Source organism: Oncorhynchus nerka, linkage group LG3 (genome assembly GCF_034236695.1).
Source record: "Oncorhynchus nerka isolate Pitt River linkage group LG3, Oner_Uvic_2.0, whole genome shotgun sequence".
NCBI lineage: Eukaryota > Metazoa > Chordata > Actinopteri > Salmoniformes > Salmonidae > Oncorhynchus > Oncorhynchus nerka.
The window spans coordinates 6,401,936-6,425,027 of NC_088398.1; the positions used below are offsets into that span (position 1 = coordinate 6,401,936).

Below are 23,092 nucleotides of genomic sequence, written 5' to 3' on the forward strand. Positions count from 1 at the left end.
TACCACTATCACTCCTTCACTACACCTCTTTCTATACCACTATCACTCCTTCACTACACCTCTTTATATATCACTATCACTCCTTCACTACACCTCTTTATATACCACTATCACTCCTTCACTACACCTCTTTCTATACCACTATCACTCCTTCACTACACCTCGTTATATATCCCTATAACTCCTTCACTACATCTCTTTATATACCACTACCACTCCTTCACTACACCTCTTTATATACCACTACCACTCCTTCACTACACCTCTTCTATACCACTATCACTCCTTCACTACACCTCTTTCTATACCACTACCACTCCTTCACTACACCTCTTTATACCACTATCACTCCTTCACTACACCTCTCTATATCACTATCACTCCTTCACTACACCTCTTTATATACCACTATGACTCCTTCACTACACCTCTCTATACCACTATCACTCCTTCACTACACCTCTTTATATATCACTATCACTCCTTCACTACACCTCTTTATATATCACTATCACTCCTTCACTACACCTCTTTATATACCACTATCACTCCTTCACTACACCTCTTTCTATACCACTATCACTCCTTCACTACACCTCTTTATATACCACTATCACTCCTTCACTACACCTCTTTATATACCACTATCACTCCTTCACTACACCTCTCTCTATACCACTATCACTCCTTTACTACACCTCTTTCTATACCACTTTTCAATCCTATCCTCCTTTTATCCCTGCTCTACTTTTCGAATACCTCTCCATGTCATTCCCACCACTTTCTATCTCTCTCAACATCCCTCTCCCCTCTCTCCCTCTAACCCTTTCTATCTCTCTCACATCCTCTCTCTCTGTCCCTCTAACCCCCTATATCTTTCTGTACATCCCTCCCTCTCTCTCCTCTAACCCCATATATCTCTTCTACATCCCCCTATATCTCTCTACATCCTCTCTCTCCTAACCCCTATATATCTCTACATCCAACTATATTTCTCCTCCCTCTAACCCCGATATCTCTCTCTACATCTCTCCTCCTCTAACCCCATCTATCTCTCTCTACATCCCCCTCTCCCTCTAATCCCCTCTCTCTCTAAATCCTTTCTCCCTCTAACCCCCCTCTCTCTAAATCCCTTTCTCTCCCTCTAACCCCCTCTCTCTCTACATCCCTATCTCTCCCTCTTTCTATACCACTATCACTCCTTCACTACACCTCTTTCTATATCACTATCACTCCTTCACTACACCTCTTTCTATACCACTATCACTCCTTCACTACACCTCTTTATATACCACTATCACTCCTTCACTACACCTCTTTATATACCACTATCAATCCTTCACTACACCTCTCTATACCACTATCACTCCTTCACTACACCTCTTTATATATCACTATCACTCCTTCACTACACCTCTCTATACCACTATCACTCCTTCACTACACCTCTTTATATACCACTACCACTCCTTCACTACACCTCTCTATACCACTATCACTCCTTCACTACACCTCTTTCTATACCACTATCACTCCTTCACTACACCTCTCTCTATACCACTATCACTCCTTCACTACATGTCTTTCTATACCACTATCACTCCTTCACTACACCTCTCTCTATACCGCAAACACTCCTTCACTACACCTCTTTCTATACCACTATCACTCCTTCACTACACCTCTTTCTATACCACTATCACTCCTTCACTACACCTCTCTCTATACCACTATCACTCCTTCACTACACCTCTTTCTATACCACTATCACTCCTTCACTACACCTCTTTCTATACCACTATCACTCCTTCACTACACCTCTTTATATATCACTATCACTCCTTCACTACACCTCTTTATATACCACTATCACTCCTTCACTACACCTCTTTCTATACCACTATCACTCCTTCACTACACCTCGTTATATATCCCTATAACTCCTTCACTACACCTCTCTCTATACCACTATCACTCCTTCACTACACCTCTTTCTATACCACTATCACTCCTTCACTACACCTCTCTATACCACTATCACTCCTTCACTACACCTCTTTATATACCACTACCACTCCTTCACTACACCTCTTTATACCACTATCACTCCTTCACTACACCTCTCTATATCACTATCACTCCTTCACTACACCTCTTTATATACCACTATCACTCCTTCACTACACCTCTCTATACCACTATCACTCCTTCACTACACCTCTCTATACCACTATCACTCCTTCACTACACCTCTTTATATACCACTATCACTCCTTCACTACACCTCTTTATATACCACTATCACTCCTTCACTACACCTCTCTCTATACCACTATCACTCCTTTTACTACACCTCTTTTTATACCACTCCTCACAATCCTATCCTCCTTTAACCCCTGCTTTACCTTTTCGAATACCTCTCCATGTCATTCCCACCACTTTCTATCTCTCTCAACATCCCTTCCCTCTCTCTCCTCTAACCCTTCTATCTCTCTCTACATCCCTCTCTCTGTCCTCTCTAACCCCCTATATCTTTCTGTACATCCCTCCCTCTCTCTAACCCCATCATATCTCTCTCTACATCCCCCTATATCTCTCTACATCCCTCTCTCTCCCTCTAACCCCTATATATCTCTCTACATCCCCCTATATTTCTCCTCTAACCCCCGATATCTCCTCTCATCTCTCCTCCTCTAACCCCATCTATCTTTCTCTACATCCCCTTTCTCCACTACCTCTTCTAATCCCCTCTTCAAACCCCTCTCTCCCTCTAAATCCCTCTCTCCTCTAACCCTACATCCCTATCTCTCCCTTTCTATACCACTATCACTCCTTCACTACACCTCTTTCTATATCACTATCACTCCTTCACTACACCTCTTTCTATACCACTATCACTCCTTCACTACACCTCTTTATATACCACTATCACCCTTCACTACACCTCTTTATATACCACTATCACTCCTTCACTACACCTCTCTATACCACTATCACTCCTTCACTACACCTCTTTATATACCACTATCACTCCTTCACTACACCTCTCTATACCACTATCACTCCTTCACTACACCTCTTTATATACCACTACCACTCCTTCACTACACCTCTCTATACCACTATCACTCCTTCACTACACCTCTTTCTATACCACTATCACTCCTTCACTACACCTCTCTCTATACCACTATCACTCCTTCACTACACCTCTTTATATACCACTATCACTCCTTCACTACACCTCTTTATATATCACTATCACTCCTTCACTACACCTCTCTATACCACTATCACTCCTTCACTACACCTCTCTATACCACTATCACTCCTTCACTACACCTCTTCTATACCACTATCACTCCTTCACTACACCTCTTTATATACCACTATCCTCCTTCACTACACCTCTTTATATATCACTATTTCTATACTACTCCTTCACTACACCTCTCTCTATACCACTATCACTCCTTCACTACACCTCTCTCTATACCACTATCATTCCTTCACTACACCTCTCTCTATGCCACTATCATTCCTTCACTACACCTCTTTAAATACCACTATCACTCCTTCACTACACCTCTTTAAATACCACTATCACTCCTTCACTACACCTCTTTCTACACCACTATCATTCCTTCACTACACCTCTTTATATATCACTATCACTCCTTCACTACACCTCTTTAAATACCACTATCACTCCTTCACTACACCTCTTTCTATACCACTAGCACTCCTTCACTACACGTCTTTCTATACCACTATCACTCCTTCACTACACGTCTTTCTATACCACTATCACTCCTTCACTACACCTCTCTATACCACTATCATTTTTTCACTAAACGTCTTTATATACCACTATCACTCCTTCACTACACCTCTTTCTATACCACTATCACTCCTTCACTACACCTCTTTCTATACCACTATCACTCCTTCACTACACCTCTCTCTATACCACTATCATTCCTTCACTACACCTCTCTCTATACCACTATCACTCCTTCACTACACCTCTCTCTATACCACTATCACTCCTTCACTACACCTCTTTCTATACCACTATCACTCCTTCACTACACCTCTCTCTATACCACTATCACTCCTTCACTACACCTCTTTCTATACCACTATCACTCCTTCACTACACCTCTCTCTATACCACTAACACTCCTTCACTACACCTCTCTCTATACCACTATCACTCCTTCACTACACCTCTCTCTATACCACTAACACTCCTTCACTACACCTCTCTATACCACTATCACTCCTTCACTACACCTCTCTCTATACCACTATCACTCCTTCACTACACCTCGTTCTATACCACTATCACTCTTTTACTACACCTCTGTCTATACCACTATCATTCCTTCACTACACGTCTTTCTATACCACTATCATTCCTTCACTACACCTCTTTAAATACCACTATCACTCCTTCACTACACCTCTTTCCATACCACTATCACTCCTTCACTACACCTCTTTCTATACCACTATCACTCCTTCACTACACCTCTCTCTATGCCACTATCATTCCTTCACTACACCTCTTTAAATACCACTATCACTCCTTCACTACACCTCTTTAAATACCACTATCACTCCTTCACTACACCTCTCTACACCACTATCATTCCTTCACTACACCTCTTTATATATCACTATCACTCCTTCACTACACCTCTTTAAATACCACTATCACTCCTTCACTACACCTCTTTCTATACCACTAGCACTCCTTCACTACACGTCTTTCTATACCACTATCACTCCTTCACTACACGTCTTTCTATACCACTATCACTCCTTCACTACACCTCTCTATACCACTATCATTTTTTCACTAAACGTCTTTATATACCACTATCACTCCTTCACTACACCTCTTTCTATACCACTATCACTCCTTCACTACACCTCTTTCTATACCACTATCACTCCTTCACTACACCTCTCTATACCACTATCATTCCTTCACTACACCTCTCTATACCACTATCACTCCTTCACTACACTCTCTCTATACCACTATCACTCCTTCACTACACCTCTTCTATACCACTATCACTCCTTCACTACACCTCTCTCTATACCACTATCATTCCTTCACTACACATCTTTATATACCACTATCACTCCTTCACTACACCTCTCTCTATACCACTATCACTCCTTCACTACACCTCTTTCTATACCACTATCACTCCTTCACTACACCTCTTTCTATACCACTATCACTCCTTCACTACACCTCTTTATATATCACTATCACTCCTTCACTACACCTCTTTATATACCACTATCACTCCTTCACTACACCTCTTTCTATACCACTATCACTCCTTCACTACACCTCGTTATATATCCCTATAACTCCTTCACTACATCTCTTTATATACCACTACCACTCCTTCACTACACCTCTTTATATACCACTACCACTCCTTCACTACACCTCTCTCTATACCACTATCACTCCTTCACTACACCTCTTTCTATACCACTACCACTCCTTCACTACACCTCTTTATACCACTATCACTCCTTCACTACACCTCTCTATATCACTATCACTCCTTCACTACACCTCTTTATATACCACTATCACTCCTTCACTACACCTCTCTATACCACTATCACTCCTTCACTACACCTCTTTATATATCACTATCACTCCTTCACTACACCTCTTTATATATCACTATCACTCCTTCACTACACCTCTTTATATACCACTATCACTCCTTCACTACACCTCTTTCTATACCACTATCACTCCTTCACTACACCTCTTTATATACCACTATCACTCCTTCACTACACCTCTTTATATACCACTATCACTCCTTCACTACACCTCTCTCTATACCACTATCACTCCTTTACTACACCTCTTTCTATACCACTCTCACAATCCTATCCTCCTTTTTATCCCTGCTCTACCTTTTCGAATACCTCTCCATGTCATTCCCACCACTTTCTATCTCTCTCAACATCCCTCTCCCTCTCTCTCCCTCTAACCCCTTCTATCTCTCTCTACATCCCTCTCTCTCTGTCCCTCTAACCCCCTATATCTTTCTGTACATCCCTCCCTCTCTCTCCCTCTAACCCCATATATCTCTCTCTACATCCCCCTATATCTCTCTACATCCCTCTCTCTCCCTCTAACCCCCTATATCTCTCTACATCCAACTATATTTCTCCTCCTCTAACCCCGATATCTCTCTCTACATCTCTCCTCCTCTAACCCCATCTATCGCTCTCTACATCCCCTCTCTCCCTCTAATCCCTCTCTAAATCCCTTTCTCTCCCTCTAACCCCCTCTCTCTCTAAATCCCTTTCTCTCCCTCTAACCCCCTCTCTCTCTACATCCCTATCTCTCCCTCTTTCTATACCACTATCACTCCTTCACTACACCTCTTTCTATATCACTATCACTCCTTCACTACACCTCTTTCTATACCACTATCACTCCTTCACTACACCTCTTTATATACCACTATCACTCCTTCACTACACCTCTTTATATACCACTATCACTCCTTCACTACACGTCTTTCTATACCACTATCACTCCTTCACTACACCTCTCTATACCACTATCATTTTTTCACTAAACGTCTTTATATACCACTATCACTCCTTCACTACACCTCTTTCTATACCACTATCACTCCTTCACTACACCTCTTTCTATACCACTATCATTCCTTCACTACACCTCTCTCTATACCACTATCACTCCTTCACTACACCTCTCTATACTATACCACTATCACTCCTTCACTACACCTCTTTCTATACCACTATCACTCCTTCACTACACCTCTTTCTATACCACTATCACTCCTTCACTACACCTCTCTCTATACCACTATCATCCTTCACTTCACTCTATACCACTCTTCTATCCACATCACTCCTTCACTACACCTCTCTATACCACTATCACTCCTTCACTACACCTCTTCTATACCACTATCACTCCTTCACTACACCTCTCTACCACTATCACTCCTATACCTACTATACACTATCCCCTTCACTACACCTCTTCTATACCACTATCACTCCTTCACTACACCTCTTTCCATACCACTATCACTCCTTCACTACACCTCTTTCTATACCACTATCATTCCTTCACTACACCTCTTTAAATACCACTATCACTCCTTCACTACACCTCTTTATATACCACTATCACTCCTTCACTACACCTCTTTATATACCACTATCACTCCTTCACTACACCTCTCTATGCCACTATCATTCCTTCACTACACCTCTTTAAATACCACTATCACTCCTTCACTACACCTCTTTAAATACCACTATCACTCCTTCACTACACCTCTCTATACCACTATCATTCCTTCACTACACCTCTTTATATATCACTATCACTCCTTCACTACACCTCTTTAAATACCACTATCACTCCTTCACTACACCTCTTTCTATACCACTAGCACTCCTTCACTACACCTCTTTCTATACCACTATCACTCCTTCACTACACCTCTTTCTATACCACTATCACTCCTTCACTACACCTCTCTATATACCACTATCATTTTTTCACTAAACCTCTTTATATACCACTATCACTCCTTCACTACACCTCTTTCTATACCACTATCACTCCTTCACTACACCTCTTTCTATACCACTATCACTCCTTCACTACACCTCTATACCACTATCATTCCTTCACTACACCTCTTTATATACCACTATCACTCCTTCACTACACCTCTCTCACTATACCACTATCACTCCTTCACTACACCTCTTTCTATACCACTATCACTCCTTCACTACACCTCTCTCTATACCACTATCATTCCTTCACTACACATCTTTATATACCACTATCACTCCTTCACTACACCTCTCTCTATACCACTATCACTCCTTCACTACACCTCTTTCTATACCACTATCACTCCTTCACTACACCTCTTTCTATACCACTATCACTCCTTCACTACACCTCTTTATATATCACTATCACTCCTTCACTACACCTCTTTATATACCACTATCACTCCTTCACTACACCTCTCTATACCACTATCACTCCTTCACTACACCTCTTTCTATACCACTATCACTCCTTCACTACACCTCTCTCTATACCACTATCACTCCTTCACTACACCTCTTTATATACCACTATCACTCCTTCACTACACCTCTCTCTATACCACTATCACTCCTTCACTACACCTCTTTCTATACCACTATCACTCCTTCACTACACCTCTTTCTATACCACTATCACTCCTTCACTACACCTCTTTATATACCACTATCACTCCTTCACTACACCTCTTTATATACCACTATCACTCCTTCACTACACCTCTTCTATACCACTATCACTCCTTCACTACACCTCTTTTATATATCCTATAACTCCTTCACTACATCTCTTTCTATACCACTATCACTCCTTCACTACACCTCTTTATATACCACTATCACTCCTTCACTACACCTCTTTATACCACTATCATTCCTTCACTACACCTCTTTCTATACCACTATCACTCCTTCACTACACCTCTTTCTATACCACTATCACTCCTTCACTACACCTCTTTCTATACCACTATCACTCCTTCACTACACCTCTCTCTATACCACTATCATTCCTTCACTACACATCTTTATATACCACTATCACTCCTTCACTACACCTCTCTCTATACCACTAACACTCCTTCACTACACCTCTCTATACCACTATCACTCCTTCACTACACCTCTCTCTATACCACTATCACTCCTTCACTACACCTCGTTCTATACCACTATCACTCTTTACTACACCTCTGTCTATACCACTATCATTCCTTCACTACACGTCTTTCTATACCACTATCATTCCTTCACTACACCTCTTTAATACCACTATCACTCCTTCACTACACCTCTTTCCATACCACTATCACTCCTTCACTACACCTCTTTCTATACCACTATCACTCCTTCACTACACCTCTCTCTATGCCACTATCATTCCTTCACTACACCTCTTTAAATACCACTATCACTCCTTCACTACACCTCTTTAAATACCACTATCACTCCTTCACTACACCTCTTTACACCACTATCATTCCTTCACTACACCTCTTTATATATCACTATCACTCCTTCACTACACCTCTTTAAATACCACTATCACTCCTTCACTACACCTCTTTCTATACCACTAGCACTCCTTCACTACACCTCTTTCTATACCACTATCACTCCTTCACTACACCTCTTTCTATACCACTATCACTCCTTCACTACACCTCTCTATACCACTATCATTCCTTCACTACACGTCTTTATATACCACTATCACTCCTTCACTACACCTCTTTCTATACCACTATCACTCCTTCACTACACCTCTTTCTATACCACTATCACTCCTTCACTATCATTCCTTCACTACACCTCTCTCTATACCACTATCACTCCTTCACTACACCTCTTTCTATACCACTATCACTCCTTCACTACACCTCTTTCTATACCACTATCACTCCTTCACTACACCTCTTTCTATACCACTATCACTCCTTCACTACACCTCTCTATACCACTATCACTCCTTCACTACACACTCTTTATATACCACTATCACTCCTTCACTACACCTCTTTTATACCACTATCACTCCTTCACTACACCTCTTTCTATACCACTATCACTCCTTCACTACACCTCTTTATATACCACTATCACTCCTTCACTACACCTCTTTATACCACTATCACTCCTTCACTACACCTCTCTATACCATATCACTCCTTCACTACACCTCTTCACTACACCTCTTTATATACCACTATCACTCCTTCACTACACCTCTTTATATACCACTATATTCACTACACTATCTTTCTACCACTCCTTTCACTACACCTCTTTATATCCACTATCACTCCTTCACTACACCTCTTTATATACCACTATCACTCCTTCACTACACCTCTTTATATACCACTATCACTCCTTCACTACACCTCTTTCTATACCACTATCACTCACTTCTTTATATACCACTACACCTCCTTTATATATCCACTATCATACTCCTTCACTACCCTGCTCTACCTTTTCGACCACCTCTCCATGTCATTCACTACACTTTCTCTCTCTATATCCACTATCACTCCTTCACTACACCTCTTTCATACCACCTATCCCTCCTTGTCCCTCTAACCTCTTTATATACCACTATCACTCCTTCACTACTCCTCTAACCCCATATACCACTATACATCCCCTATATCTCTATACATCCCTCTCTCTATCTAACCCCCTATATATCTCTTCACATCCAACTATATTTCTCCTCCCTCTATACCACTATATCTTCACTACACCTCTTTATACACTATCACTCCTTCACTACACTCTAACCCCATCCTATACACCTCTTTAATCATCCCCTACACCTTCCACTATCACTACTACACCTCTCTCTATCATTCCTTCATCCCTTTAAATACCACTCCTCTCTCTCTCTCTAAATCCTTTCTCTCCTCTATCACTCTCATTCTACTACACCTCTTTCTATACCACTATCACTCCTTCACTACACCTCTTTCTATACCACTATCACTCCTTCACTACACCTCTTTCTATACCACTATCACTCCTTCACTACACCTCTTTATATACCACTATCACTCCTTCACTACACCTCTTTCTATACCACTATCACTCCTTCACTACACCTCTCTATACCACTATCACTCCTTCACTACACCTCTTTCTATACCACTATCACTCCTTCACTACACTCTCTATACCACTATCACTCCTTCACTACACCTCTTTCCACTATCCCCCTTCACTATACCTCTCTATACCACTATCACTCCTTCACTACACCTCTTCTATACCACTATCACTCCTTCACTACCCTCTCTCTAACCCCTATCTATCTTTCACTACACCTCTTTCTATACCTACTTCCTCACTCCTTTATATACCACTATCACTCACCTCTCTATACCACTATCACTCCTTCACTACACCTCTTTCTATATACCCCTATCACTCCTTCACTACACCTCTTTATATATCCACTATCACTCCTTCACTACACCTCTCTATACCACTATCACTCCTTCACTACACCTCTTTCTATATCACTATCACTCCTTCACTACACCTCTTTCTATACCACTATCACTCCTTCACTACACCTCTTTATATACCACTATCACTCCTTCACTACACCTCTTTATATACCACTACCACTCCTTCACTACACCTCTTCTATACCACTATCACTCCTTCACTACACCTCTTTCTATACCACTATCACTCCTTCACTACACCTCTTTCTATACCACTATCACTCCTTCACTACACCTTCACTATACCACTATCACTCCTTCACTACACCTCTTTATATACCACTATCACTCCTTCACTACACCTCTTTATATACCACTATCACTCCTTCACTACACCTCTTTATATACCACTATCATCCTTCACTACACCTCTTTATATACCACTATCACTCCTTCACTACACCTCTTTCTATACCACTATCACTTTTTTTTACTACACCTCTTTCTATACCACTATCACTCCTTCACTACACCTCTTTCTATACCACTATCACTCCTTCACTACACCTCTTCTATACCACTATCACTCCTTCACTACACCTCTTTCTATACCACTATCACTCCTTCACTACACCTCTCTATATCCACTATCACCACTACACCTCTTTCTATACCACTATCACTCCTTCACCTACACCTCTTTCTATACCACTATCACTCCTTCACTACACCTATCTCTATATACCACTATCACTCCTTCACTACACCTCTTCTATACCACTATCACTCCTTCACTACACCTCTTATACCACTATACCACTATCACTCCTTCACTACACCTCTACTCTTTATACCACTATCACTCACTTCATACTACACCTCTTCTCTATACCACTATCACTACCTTCACTACACCTCTTCTCATTCACCACTAATCACTATCACTCTTCACTACACCTCTTTTATACTCTATACCATTCATCACTCCTATCCACTATCACCTCTTTATATATACCACTATCACTCCTTCACTACACCTCTTTCTATACCACTATCACTCCTTTTTACTACACCTCTCTATACCACTATCACTCCTTCACTACACTCTTTATATATCTATACCACTATCAATACTCCTTTCACTACACCTCTTTATATACCACTATCACTCCTTCACTATCACCTCTCTATACCACTATCACTCCTTCACTACACCTCTTTATACCACTATCACTTCACTACTATCTTTCTTATACCACTATCACTCCTTCACTACACCTCTATACCACTCTACTACCACTATCACTCACTCTTCTACACCTCTTTCTATACCACTATCACTCCTTCACTACACCTCTATACCACTATCATTCCTTCACTACACCTATACTATCAAATACCCTCTATATACCACTATCACCTTCACTACACCTCTTTCTATACCACTATCACTCCTTCACTACACCTCTTTCTATACCACTATCACTCCTTCACTACACCTCTCTCTATGCCACTATCATTCCTTCACTACACCCTCTTTATACCACTATCACTCCTTCACTACACCTCTTCCTATACCACTATCACTCCTTCACTACACCTCTACACCACTATCATTCTATACTTCACTACACCTCTTCTATACTATCACTATCATTCTTTCTTCCACTACATTCCTTTCACTACTCTTTAAATACCACTATCACTCCTTCACTACACCTCTTTCTATACCACTATCACTCCTTCACTACATACCTCTTTCACTATACCACTATCACTCCTTCACTACACCTCTTTAAATACCACTATCATTCCTTCACTACACCTCTTTAAACTACTACCACTATCACTCCTTCATATACCACTACACACTCTTTATATACCACTATCACTCCTTCACTACACCTCTTTCTATACCACTATCACTCCTTCACTACACCTCTTTCTATACCACTATCACTCCTTCACTACACCTCTTTATATACCACTATCATTCCTTCACTACACCTCTTTCTATACCACTACCACTATCACTCCTTCACTACACCTCTCTATACTATACCACTATCACTCCTTCACTACACCTCTTTCTATACCACTATCACTCCTTCACTACACCTCTCTCTATACCACTATCATTCCTTCACTACACATCTTTATATACCACTATCACTCCTTCACTACACCTTTCTATACCACTATCACTCCTTCACTACACCTCTTTCTATACCACTATCACTCCTTCACTACACCTCTTTCTATACCACTATCACTCCTTCACTACACCTCTTTATATATCACTATCACCCTTCACTACACCTCTTTATATACCACTATCACTCCTTCACTACACCTCTTTCTATACCACTATCACTCCTTTCACTACACCTCTTTCTATACCACTATAACTCCTTCACTACACCTCTTTATACCACTATCACTCCTTCACTACACCTATACTTTATATACCACTATACCACATCACTCATTCACTACACCTCTTTATATACCACTATCACTCCTTCACTACACCTCTTTCTATACCACTATCACTCCTTCACTACACCTCTTTATACCACTATCACTCCTTCACTACACCTCTCTATATATCACTATCACTCCTTCACTACACCTCTTTATATACCACTATCACTCCTTCACTACACCTCTTTCTATACCACTATCCCCTCCTTCACTACACCTCTTTATATACCACTATCACTCCTTCACTACACCTCTTTATATATCACTATCACTCCTTCACTACACCTCTTTATATACCACTATCACTCCTTCACTACACCTCTTTCTATACCACTATCATTCCTTCACTACACCTCTTACTATACTCCTTCACTACACTTTATATACCACTATCACTCCTTCACTACACCTCTTTATATACCACTATCCTTCACTACACTTCATACCACTATCACTCCTTCTACCTCTTCTAACCACTATCCTCACTCCTTCACTACACCTCTTACCTCTTTCTATACCACTATCACTCCCTTCACTATATCCCTGCTCTACTCTTTTCATACCACCTCACTACACCTCTCTCTATACCACTATCACTCCTTCACTACACCTCTCTCTATACCTCTATCACCCTTCACTACACCTCTTTATATACCACTACCACTATCACTCTTTATACTATCACTCCTTCACTACACCTCTATACTATCACTCTATACCCCTATATATTTCCTTCACTACACCTCTCTTTTATCCACTATATATCCACTTCTTCACTCCTCTTTATTGACTAACTCCCCCACCTCTTTCTATACCACTCTTCACTACACCTCTCTTATCACCCTTCACTAACCTCCTCTACATCTTCCTTCATTTCTCACTACCTCTTTCTATACCACTATCACTCCTTCACTACACCTCTCTCTATCACCACTATCATTCCTTCACTACACCTCTTTAAATCCCTATTCTCTTCCACTACACACTCTTTATATACCACCACTATCACTACACCTCTCTATACCACTATCACTCTTTCACTACACCTCTTTCACTATATACCACTATCACTCCTTCACTACACCTCTTTCTATACCACTATCACTCCTTCACTATCACCTCTTTTATATACCACTATCAATCCTTCACTACACCTCTTTATATACCACCACTATCACTCCTTCACTACACCTTCACTACTTTATATACCACTATCACTCCTTCACTACACCTCTCTATACCACTATCACTCCTTCACTACACCTCTTTATATACCACTATCACTCCTTCACTACACCTCTTTCTATACCACTATCACTCCTTCACTACACCTCTTTCTATACCACTATCACTCCTTCACTACACCTCTTCTATACCACTATCACTCCTTCACTACATGTCTTTCTATACCACTATCACTCCTTCACTACTACATCTCACCTCCTCTATACCACTATCACTCCTTCACTACACCTCTCTATACTATACCACTATCACTCCTTCACTACACCTCACTCCTTCACTCCTTCACTACACCTCTTTCTATACCACTATCACTCCTTCACTACACCTCTTTCTATCCACTATCACTCCTTCACTACACCTCTTTATATACCACTATCACTCCTTCACTACACCTCTTTCTATACCACTATCACTCCTTCACTACACCTCTTTATATATCACTATCACTCCTTCACTACACTCTTTAGCAATATATCATATACCACTATACCACTCCTTCACTACACCTCTTTATATATCCACTATCACTCCTTCACTACACCTCGTTATATATCCCTATAACTCCTTCACTACACCTCTTTCTATACCACTATCACTCCTTCACTACACCTCTTTCTATACCACTATCACTCCTTCACTACACTCTCTCTATACCACTATCACTCCTTCACTACACCTCTTTATATACCACTATCACTCCTTCACTACACCTCTTTATACCACTATCACTCCTTCACTACACCTCTTTATATATCACTATCACTCCTTCACTACACCTCTTTATATATCACTATCACTCCTTCACTACACCTCTTTATATACCACTATCACTCCTTCACTACACCTCTTTCTATACCACTATCACTCCTTCACTACACCTCTTTATACCACTATATCCTTCACTACACTCTTTATATTCCTTCACTACACCTCTCTCTATACCACTATCACTCCTTTACTACACCTCTTTCTATACCACTCTCACAATCCTATCCTCCTTTTTAACCCCTGCTCTACCTTTTCGAATACCTCTCCATGTCATTCCCACCACTTTCTATCTCTCTCAACATCCCTCTCCCTCTCTCTCCCTCTAACCCCTTCTATCTCTCTCTACATCCCTCTCTCTCTGTCCCTCTAACCCCCTATATCTTTCTGTACATCCCTCCCTCTCTCTCCCTCTAACCCCATATATCTCTCTCTACATCCCCCTATATCTCTCTACATCCCTCTCTCTCCCTCTAACCCCCTATATATCTCTCTACATCCAACTATATTTCTCCTCCCTCTAACCCCCGATATCTCTCTCTACATCTCTCCCTCCTCTAACCCCATCTATCTCTCTCTACATCCCCCTCTCTCCCTCTAATCCCCTCTCTCTCTAAATCCCTTTCTCTCCCTCTAACCCCCTCTCTCTCTAAATCCCTTTCTCTCCCTCTAACCCCCTCTCTCTCTACATCCCTATCTCTCCCTCTTTCTATACCACTATCACTCCTTCACTACACCTCTTTCTATATCACTATCACTCCTTCACTACACCTCTTTCTATACCACTATCACTCCTTCACTACACCTCTTTATATACCACTATCACTCCTTCACTACACCTCTTTATATACCACTATCACTCCTTCACTACACCTCTCTATACCACTATCACTCCTTCACTACACCTCTTTATATACCACTATCACTCCTTCACTACACCTCTTTATATATCACTATCACTCCTTCATTACACCTCTCTATACCACTATCACTCCTTCATTACACCTCTTTATATACCACTATCACTCCTTCACTACACCTCTCTATACCACTATCACTCCTTCACTACACCTCTTTATATATCACTATCACTCCTTCACTACACCTCTCTATACCACTATCACTCCTTCACTACACCTCTTTATATATCACTATCACTCCTTCACTACACCTCTTTATATATCACTATCACTCCCTTACTACACCTCTTTCTATACCACTATCACTCCTTCACTACACCTCTTTCTATACCACTATCACTCCTTCACTACACCTCTTTCTATACCACTATCACTCCTTCACTACACCTCTTTATATACCACTATCACTCCTTCACTACACCTCTTTATATATCACTATCACTCCTTCACTACACCTCTTTATATACCACTACCACTCCTTCACTACACCTCTCTCTATACCACTATCACTCCTTCACTACACCTCTCTATACCACTATCACTCCTTCACTACACCTCTTTCTATACCACTATCACTCCTTCACTACACCACTATCCACTATCACACCTTCCACTATCACTCCTTCACTACTTTTCTATACACCTCTTTATATACCACTATCACTCCTTCACTACACCTCTCTATACCACTATCACTCCTTCACTACACCTCTCTATACCACTATCACTCCTTCACTACACCTCTTTCTATACCACTAGCACTCCTTCACTACACATCTTTATACCACTATCACTCCTTCACTACACCCTTTATATACCACTATACCTTCACTATCTTATACACTATCACTCCTTCACTACACCTCTCTATACCACTATCACTCCTTCACTACACCTCTTTCTATACCACTAGCACTCCTTCACTACACATCTTTCTATACCACTATCACTCCTTCACTACACCTCTTTATATACCACTATCACTCCTTCACTACACCTCTTTATATACCACTATCACTCCTTCACTACACCTCTCTATACCACTATCACTCCTTCACTACATCTCTTTATATACCACTATCACTCCTTCACTACACCTCTTTATATATCACTATCACTCCTTCATTACACCTCTTTATATACCACTATCACTCCTTCACTACACCTCTTTATATATCACTATCACTCCTTCATTACACCTCTCTATACCACTATCACTCCTTCATTACACCTCTTTATATACTACCATCCTTCACTACACTATCCACTCACTCACCTCCTTCTATACACTCTTCACTACACCTCTCTATACCACTATCACTCCTTCACTACACCTCTTTATATATCACTATCACTCCTTCACTACACCTCTCTATACCACTATCACTCCTTCACTACACCTCTTTATATACCACTACCACTCCTTCACTACACCTCTCTATACCACTATCACTCCTTCACTACACCTCTTTCTATACCACTATCACTCCTTCACTACACCTCTCTCTATACCACTATCACTCCTTCACTACACCTCTTTATATATCACTATCACTCCTTCACTACACCTCTCTATACCACTATCACTCCTTCACTACACCTCTTTATATATCACTATCACTCCTTCACTACACATCTTTATATATCACTATCACTCCTTCACTACACCTCTTTATATATCACTATCACTCCTTCACTACACCTCTTTCTATACCACTATCACTCCTTCATTACACCTCTTTCTATACCACTATCACTCCTTCACTACACCTCTCTATACCACTATCACTCCTTCACTACACCTCTCTATACCACTATCACTCCTTTACTACACCTCTTTCTATACCACTCTCACAATTCTATCCTCCTTTTTAACCCCTGCTCTACCTTTTCGAATACCTCTCCATGTCATTCCCACCACTTTCTATCTCTCTCAACATCCCTCTCCCTCTCTCTCCCTCTAACCCCTTCTATCTCTCTCTACATCCCTCTCTCTCTGTCCCTCTAACCCCCTCTATCTTTCTGTACATCCCTCCCTCTCTCTCCCTCTAACCCCATATATCTCTCTCTACATCCCCCTATATCTCTCTACATCCCTCTCTCTCCCTCTAACCCCCTATATATCTCTCTACATCCCCCTATATTTCTCCTCCCTCTAACCCCCGATATCTCTCTCTACATCTCTCCCTCCCTCTAACCCCATCTATCTCTCTCTATATCCCCCTCTCTCCCTCTAATCCCCTCTCTCTCTAAATCCCTTTCTCTCCCTCTAACCCCCTCTCTCTCTAAATCCCTTTCTCTCCCTCTAACCCCCTCTCTCTACATCCCTATCTCTCCCTCTAACCCCCTCTCTCTACATCCCCCACTCGCTCTCCCTCTAACCCCATCTATATCTCTCTACATCCCTCTCTCTCTCTCCATCTTACCCCCTATATCTCTCTCTACCTCCCCTCTCTCTCACCCTCTAACCCCTATATCTCTCTCTACATCTCTCCCTCTAACCCCACTCTCTCTCTACATCCCTCTCTCTCCCTCCAACCCCCCTATCTCTCTCTACATCCCCCTCTCTCTCCCTCTAACCCCTATATCTCTCTCTACATCCCTCTCTCTCCCCTCTAACCCCTATATCTCTCTACATCCCTCTCTCTCCCTCTAACCCCTATAACTCTCTCTACATCCCCTCTCTCTCTCCCTCTAACCCCTATATCTCTCTCTACATCCCCCTCTCTCCCTCTAATCCCTATCTCTCTCTCTAAATCCTTTCATCTCCCTCCTAACCCCCTCTCTCTCTACATCCCCCTCTCTCTCTCTCCCTCCTAACCCCATCTATCTCTCTCTACATCCCCTCTCTCTCCTCTAATCCCTCTCTCTCTAAATCCCTTTCTCTCCCTCTAACCCCTCTCTCTCTACATCCCTATCTTTCCCTCTTCAACCCCTATATCTCTCTCTACATCCCCCCCACTCGCTCTCCCTCTAACCCCATCTATCTCTCTCTACATCCCTCTCTCTCTCTCTCTCTCCCTCTTACCCCTATATCTCTCTCTACATCCCCCTCTCTCTCTCCCTCTAACCCCCTCTCTCCTACATCCCTCTCTCTCCCTCTAACCCTATTATCTCTCTCTACCTCCCCCTCTCTCTCACCCTCTAACCCCTATATATCTCTCTACATCTCTCCCTCTAACCCCTCTCTCTACATCCCTCTCTCTCCCTCCAACCCCCTATCTCTCTCTACATCCCCCTAACTCCCTCTCTCCCTCTAACCCCTATATCTCTCTACATCCCTCTCTCTCTCCTCTCTAACCCCTATATCTCTCTACATCCCTCTCTCTCTCCTCTAACCCCCCTATAACTCTCTCTCTACATCCCCCTCTCTCTCTCCCTCTAACCCCTATATCTCTCTCCTCTACATCCCCCTCTCTCTTTCCCTCTAACCCCCTATAGCTCTCTCTACATCCCCTCTCTCCCTCTAATCCCCTCTCTCTCTAAATCCCTTTCTCTCCTCTAACCCCCTCTCTCTCTACATCCCCCTCTCTCTCTCCCTCTAACCCCATCTATCTCTCTCTACATCCCCCTCTCTCCCTCTAATCCCCTCTCTCTCTACATCCCTATCTCTCACTCTAACCCCTATATCTCTCTCTACATCCCTCTCTCCCTCTAACCCCCTCTATCTCTACATCCCTATCTCTCACTCTAACCCCTATATCTCTCTCTCACCCCCCCACTCTCGCTCTCCCTCTAACCCCATCTATCTCTTTCTACATCCCTCTCTCTCTCTCTCCCTCTTACCCCCTATATCTCTCTCTACATCCCCTTCTCTCTCTCCCTTTAACCCTCTCTCTCTCTACATCCCTATCTCTCCCTCTAACCCCCTATATCTCTCTCTACATCCCTCTCTAACCCTCTCTATCTCTCTCTACATCCCTTTCTCTCCATCTAACCCCCTCTATCTCTCTCTACATCCCTCTCTGTCCCTCTAACCCCCCCCACACACACACACTGTACTCCCCTTCCTGTAAAAGTAATCTACAGTGCTTTGATAGCCTCAGCATAGAATGGAAACACTCAGCTAAAATAATTTCTCTACTTTTCAAATATTGTATTTTATATTCTCCATTCATCTTGCCTACAGTCATGTCTCGGATTCACTCTGATGTTTATTTTGCTGGTATGCAAAACAACTGAATCCCACTGTACACCTTTTCTCTCATGGTGATGTCATATGTTTATTCATGCCAGGTATTTTAGAATAGGATCAGCTTCACTCTCTCGCTGTCCCTGTCACAGTCACCATTACAGCTCTTTTCCGGACCAACTTCCGGATGGATTTTCCCTTTGACCTGCAGGAGCTCCCAGCCTTCGCTATCATTGGGTGAGAGCGCTTAGTCAACATTCTACACACCCCTTTTAGACCCTACAGTCTTCAACTGAACTGCACCCACTTTGTGATGGTGTGGGGATCAATGGGATTGTGTGTGTGTCTTCCTGACTCCCTGTTGTAGAATCTCCTGTGGGTTCCAGACTCTCTGTCCCCTGTCTGTCTGTTGTAGGATCTCTTGTGGGTTCCTGACTCTCTGTCCCCTGTCTGTCTGTTGTAGAATCTCCTGTGGGTTCCTGACTCTCTGTCCCCTGTCTGTCTGTTGTAGAATCTCCTGTGGGTTCCTGACTCTCTGTCCCCTGTCTGTCTGTTGTAGAATCTCCTGTGGGTTCCTGACTCTCTGTCCCCTGTCTGTCTGTTGTAGGATCTCCTGTGGGTTCCTGACTCTCTGTCCCCTGTCTGACTGTTGTAGGATCTCCTGTGGGTTCCTGACTCCCTGTCCCCTGTCTGTCTGTTGTAGGATCTCCTGTGGGTTCCTGACTCTCTGTCCCCTGTCTGACTGTTATAGGATCTCCTGTGGGTACCTGACTCTCTGTCCCCTGTCTGTTGTAGAATCTCCTGTGGGTTCCTGACTCCCTGTCCCCTGTCTGTCTGTTGTAGAATCTCCTGTGGGTTCCAGACTCCCTGTCCCCTGTCTGTCTGTTGTAGGATCTCTTGTGGGTTCCTGACTCTCTGTCCCCTGTCTGTCTGTTGTAGGATCTCTTGTGGGTTCCTGACTCTCTGTCCCCTGTCTGTCTGTTGTAGAATCTACTGTGGGTTCCTGACTCTCTGTCCCCTGTCTGTCTGTTGTAGAATCTCCTGTGGGTTCCTGACTCTCTGTCCCCTGTCTGTCTGTTGTAGAATCTCCTGTGGGTTCCTGACTCCCTGTCCCCTGTCTGTCTGTTGTAGAATCTCCTGTGGGTTCCAGACTCCCTGTCCCCTGTCTGTCTGTTGTAGAATCTCCTGTGGGTTCCTGACTCTCTGTCCCCTGTCTGTCTGTTGTAGAATCTCCTGTGGGTTCCAGACTCTCTGTCCCCTGTCTGTCTGTTGTAGAATCTCCTGTGGGTTCCTGACTCTCTGTCCCCTGTCTGTCTGTTGTAGGATCTCCTGTGGGTTCCTGACTCTCTGCCCCCTGTCTGTCTGTTGTAGAATCTCCTGTAGGTTCCTGACTCTCTGTCCCCTGTCTGTCTGTTGTAGAATCTCCTGTGGGATCCAGACTCCCTGTCCCCTGTCTGTCTGTTGTAGGATCTCCTGTGGGTTCCTGACTCTCTGTCCCCTGTCTGTCTGTTGTAGAATCTCCTGTAGGTTCCTGACTCTCTGTCCCCTGTCTGTCTGTTGTAGAATCTCCTGTGGGTTCCTGACTCTCTGCCCCCTGTCTGTCTGTTGTAGGATATCCTGTGGGTTCCAGACTCCCTGTCCCCTGTCTGTCTGTTGTAGAATCTCCTGTGGGTTCCAGACTCTCTGTCCCCTGTCTGTCTGTTGTAGGATCTCCTGTTGGTTCCTGACTCTCTGTCCCCTGTCTGTTGTAGAATCTCCTGTGGATTCCCTGTCCCTTGTCTGTTGTAGAATCTCCTGTAGGTTCCTGACTCTCTGTCCCCTGTCTGTCTGTTGTAGAATCTCCTGTGGGTTACTGACTCTCTGTCCCCTGTCTGTTGTAGGATCTCCTGTGGGTTCCTGACTCTCTGTCCCCTGTCTGTCTGTTGTAGAATCTCCTGTGGGTTCCAGACTCTCTGTCCCCTGTCTGTCTGTTGTAGGATCTCTTGTGGGTTCCTGACTCTCTGTCCCCTGTCTGTCTGTTGTAGGATCTCTTGTGGGTTCCTGACTCTCTGTCCCCTGTCTGTCTGTTGTAGAATCTCCTGTGGGTTCCTGACTCTCTGTCCCCTGTCTGTCTGTTGTAGAATCTCCTGTGGGTTCCTCACTCTCTGTCCCCTGTCTGTCTGTTGTAGAATCTCCTGTGGGTTCCTGACTCCTGTCCCCTGTCTGTCTGTTGTAGAATCTCCTGTGGGTTCCAGACTCCTGTCCCCTGTCTGTCTGTTGTAGAATCTCCTGTGGGTTCCTGACTCTCTGTCCCCTGTCTGTCTGTTGTAGAATCTCCTGTGGGTTCCTGACTCTCTGTCCCCTGTCTGTCTGTTGTAGAATCTCCTGTGGGTTCCTGACTCCCTGTCCCCTGTCTGTCTGTTGTAGAATCTCCTGTGGGTTCCAGACTC

At 42.8% G+C, this 23,092-nt stretch overlaps 1 pseudogene; it reads left to right on the plus strand.

The window, feature by feature from the left end:
- Nucleotides 1-23,092, plus strand: part of LOC115124857 (chloride channel protein 1-like) — a 50,122-nt pseudogene that overhangs the window by 13,092 nt on the left and 13,938 nt on the right.